Below are 5,000 nucleotides of genomic sequence, written 5' to 3'. Positions count from 1 at the left end.
AAATCTAATTAGAACCTTTTACCTGGCGTGTTGGTGTCGCCCAGAACAATAATTAAGAAGAAAGAAATGAGGCCATAAGCGTATTTTTCTCTACCTCTCAAAAAAAATAAACCCGATTATTCAAACGCATCCATAGGAGTTGGGAAAACGCTGGTACAGGTATTGAAAGCCACAATAGTGATGATAGAATTTCATTTTCCTCCTATTATGCTTCACATTTACGACATCATTTTATGATTTCGTATCCTCATAAATGACGGAAAATTCAATACCTCGGTCTCGCGTTCTTCCTCTCTTTCTCAATGACGACAACGATAAAGACCCTTCATAGAAAACGGGTATATTATCACTTATGCACCCCCGTGAATAAGGTCGCCAAAGAAACACGGGAATGGGGAATTCAAATCCGCTTTCATCCCTTTGTCACGAGCTACGATGCAAAATCCACGTGACAGGATATGAACCTTGCGTGTCGAAAACAAGTTTGAAAGCTGAAGTCTGGTAATCTTTGGGGAAGAGGGGAATGTCTGTTGAGGATGGACGGAAGAGGACAGAAGACAGGGGTGAATGGAGAATGGTTGTATATGGATGATGCTGTTATGCATGAGGTGGAATGGGTGGGGGATGGGGGGTGAGGTAGTATGTGTGAGAAATAATTTGACGCAGCTCGAAGGGATTTCTCCCCGTCTTCTCCCTTTCTGCATGAGGGGACGGAGAGGGGGGTCGCCGATTTATTGAAGCGGCCTTGCTGTGGATGTGCTGTGTCTTGCGACACTGCTTCTGACCCAGGGCAGTGGACAAGATGCAGGGATGACCCGTCATCCAATAGGTGCCAAGATAAGAGGGAGGGAAGAGGGTGGAGGGGAGTGGGATGGAATGGGTGGGAGTGGTTTTTGTGCCTTTGTTTTTTGGCTACCTCCCTTGTAAGGGGGAAAAAGCCTTTGATATATGTATGTATGTATGTATGTATGTATGTATGTATGTATGTATGTATGTATGTATGTATATTTAATAGTTAAACAACAATAGTTATCATACTTAATCTCTAAGTTGTCTGCTGTGGTACATTTCTCAATGGGAGTTCGGGGGCTTTACTGTTTTATATGACATCCAAAGGTTCCCCCAGCACCTTAGGACTTCATTCAGCGTTAGAGTCATTTTTGAAAATTAAGGAGAGCCCAAACATAATCAAGACTTCAGAACAATTATGACCAAACTTAAGCCTCTGCATTGCTATCTGGGAACAAAACATAAAGTGCCAGTCACAACAAACATTCCCTAGCAGTCGTTTTGTGCAACTTGACATTGAAAAAGTGTTATATGGTACAGCATGCAACCTCCTACATGTAGATCATAGTAAACATCTATGACCTTCTTTTGACCTTTCAAAACAAGTGAATGTCAAAGGTTGTTATGTCAAATGAAAACCCATTTGCTGATTACTCCCTTACCTTTCCCGACCTTTCCATCTTCATCCATTTTTGACACAAGGCTCTGAAAATCTGTAGCTTTTTGCTTAACCACTAAAAATCGCTCAAAGTTAAAATGTACACTTTACACTTAGAAATAGGACGATAATAATTTTCGTTCCAGTTTGAAATGCATCGAACATTTTTTTGTCTATTCTTTGGGGAAAAACACACGTTTTCAGTTCTCTTGACCTTGAATCAGTTAAAACAAAAATTTGATATACTCGTAGATAGTTAAAGGCAATTGCTCTCCCTTCCTAAATGTTCCGCATCAATTGATGCAGTTGTTTTGTCATTCGTGTTTAACAAAGAAACAAAGGAACTAGAAACGAAGGAACAAAGTAACGAAGGAACAAAGGAATAAAGGAACAAAGGAAAGAAAGAACGAAAGAACAAAGGAATGTAGCAACAAATGAACAAAGGAAAAAAGAACGAAGGAACAAAGAAACGAAGAAACGAAGAAACTAAGGAACAAAGGAACGTAGGAACAAAGGAACGAAACAACGAAACCACGAAAAAACAGAGTAACCGGGCAGTACAGCAACAGAGAAAAAAAAACCAGAAACAGCAGAGAAACAAGGAAACAAAGAAACACAGGATGAAAGAATCAAAGAAACAAAGATTTTTTTTTTACTGTAGGTAAATGAACCAATCTGTGAATGCTCGCTTCTTCTCTTCTACAACCTTCTTTGTTTCCTCATCCCACCATTCACTACCCTCTCTTCTATTTCCCCCTGTCCTTCATGTTCCACACACCATCCTTGCACACTTTAAGACTCCCTCCTTGAACCATCCCCATTCCTCCTCCACACCCATCTCTGCTCCATCCTTCACCCCCTCCCACTCCTCCTTCAGCTTCTTTTCGTACTCCTTCACCTTTTCCTTTCCATTCAAGGAGTTCACTCTAAGAACCTCCCTACCTTTTGTCCCTTTCCTCTTTCTCCATCTATCCTCCACTCTCAGCTTACCTTCCACCAAAAAAATGATCTGATATTCCCCCACCCTCTCCCCTTAGCACATGTACATCCTTAACTCTTCCTATCATAATCCTATTTACCACTACATAATCCATTAGCGCTCTATCTACCACCCTTCCCTCCACCACCCTCTCCCATGTGTACTTATGCTTGACTTTCTTCCGAAACACTGTATTTGCTATCATCAACTCTCTTTCTAGACACATTTCCACCATCAACTCTCCACTACGATTCTTTCCTGGAACTCCACACTTCCCAACCACGCCATCGATTGGACCATTTCCCACTCTAGCATTAAGGTCTCCCAGTACTATTACATTGACATTTCTTCCTAAACCCTCTATGCACTCATTTAAATCTATCCAAAAGGCCTCCCTTTCTTCCACGCTCTTCTCACTGCCAGGCCCATATGCACTTACAAAGACCCACATCTCCTTTCCCAGTTTCACCTTCATCCACATTATCCTTGAGGAAACCTCCTTCCACTCCACTACCTGTTTTACCTATCTCCTCACTTACTAGAATAGCCACCCCTTCCCTCCCTCGCCCTCTCTTCACTCCTGATAACCTCCCACTTACACTCCCAAACTTACACTCACCCTTCCCTTTCAACTTAGTTTCACTCAAACCCAACACATCCATCCTTCTTCTGACAAACATACTACCTATCTCTTCAATTTTACCCACATCTGTGCCACATCCACGCACATTAAAAGACCCAAACCTTAGGGTGCTGGTCCGAGGCCCTCCAGCACCCCTTATGCCTTCACTTTTGTTTTTAGGATATATGCCCCGTGGGGCTACAGGGAGAAGGATGTCTAGTCCCACTCCCCGTCCCTTTCTTCTCGCCTCTTACGATCCAAGTGGGATACTTGGTGGCAGTATTCTTTTCCCCCACCACAGGGAATTCCCCCATCACAGAAAGAGAATACTCAGAGAAATGGTACAGGACAGCAACAAGGGGTTGGCGGACAGCATAACGGAGGGACAGTCGTAGTATAAAAGTGTCATCATTTCTCTATGAACAGAGTTTTCTTCTATCATAGACAAAATGATGTGTGGCTCTGGTCCGTAGGGGCGCCCCATATAGACCCTAAAGTATCGACTGCATGCTACTTTGCCACAATAACAAGCAGCCAATACCCCAGACGGCATTCACAGATTGGTTACAAAAGAGGACGGGGGAGTCATATGAGACGTACAAAGAAAAGAAAAGAGAAGTAAAGCAAAAGGTAAAGGAGGCAAAGAGGAGAGCAGATGTGAAATGGGGTAAGAGTATGACAGAAAATTTTGAAAGTAATAAAAAGATTATTTGGAAAGAAATTAAGAGAGGAAGAGGAGGCGAATCAAGTAGGGAAGAAAAGGTAAAAGGTGCAGATGGAGAGATGATAATGGAAGAGAAGGCAGTAAGGGGAAGATGGGCAGAATATTTTAGGGAGTTGCTAAATGTGAAGGAGGATAGGGAAGGAAAGATAGCTGCAGTGGGAAATGCGAAGAAAATGAGAGTGATGAGTGAGGAGAATGGAGGAGAAATAAGGAAGGATGAGGTGAAGGCAGCTGTAAAGATGATGAAAGCAGGTAAGGCACCTGGTCTGGATGGATGCCATGCAGAATGTCTGAAAAAGGGAGGTTCAGTGATGGTGGACTGGTTGGTGAGGTTATTTAATGTTTGCTGGAGAGAGGGTAGAGTACCGGAGGACTGGAGAAGTGCCTGTATAGTTCCTCTTTACAAGGGAAAAGGGGACAAGTGTGAATGTAGTAGTTTCAGAGGGATTAGCCTGTTAAGTGTAGTAGGGAAGGTTTATGGGAGGATCTTGATTGAGAGGATTAGGAGAGGAACAGGAGTAATTGGTGAGGAACAGTGTGGATTTAGGACAGGTAGAGGTTGTGTAGATCAGATCTTTGTGGTAAGACAGATATGTGAGAAAGCTATAGGAAAGGGGAAGGATGTTTTTTGGGCTTTTATGGATCTGGAAAAGGCTTATGATAGGGTAGACAGAAAGGCACTGTGGGAGGTTATGCAGATTTATGGGATAGGAGGAAAGCTTCTGGGAGCTGTCAAGAGTTTTTATGAGAGTAGTAGAGATTGTGTCAGGATTGGAAATGGAGAGAGTGAGTGGTTTGAAGTAAAGGTGGGACTTCGTCAAGGATGCGTTATGTCGTCCTGGCTGTTCAACTTATACATGGATGGGGTGGTGCGAGAGGTGAATGCTAGGGTAGTGGGTCAGGGATTGGAGATGGTTAAGGAAAATGGAGAAAAGTGGGAGGTGAGCCAGCTGTTGTTTGCGGACGACACTGCGCTTGTGGCAGGATCGGAGGAGGGATTGAGGAAGTTAGTGGCAGAGTTTGGGAGAGTATGTGATAGAAGAAAGCTAAAGATAAATGTGGGTAAAAGTAAGGGGTGAAAGTGGCAGTAGACTGGAAGTGAACATTAAGGGAGAGCGACTGGAGGAAGTGGATAGTTTTAGATACTTGGGTGCAAGTGTAGCAGGAAAAGGTGGAGTGAAGGTGGAGGTAGAATGTAAATTGAGAGAAGCGAGTAAATGCCTTGGTG

The sequence above is a fragment of the Oratosquilla oratoria genome, chromosome 14 (genome assembly GCF_046742065.1).
Source record: "Oratosquilla oratoria isolate Oo_2021 chromosome 14, ASM4674206v1, whole genome shotgun sequence".
In the NCBI taxonomy this organism is placed as follows: Eukaryota; Metazoa; Arthropoda; class Malacostraca; order Stomatopoda; family Squillidae; genus Oratosquilla; species Oratosquilla oratoria.
Note: the sequence above shows the minus strand (reverse complement) of the source record.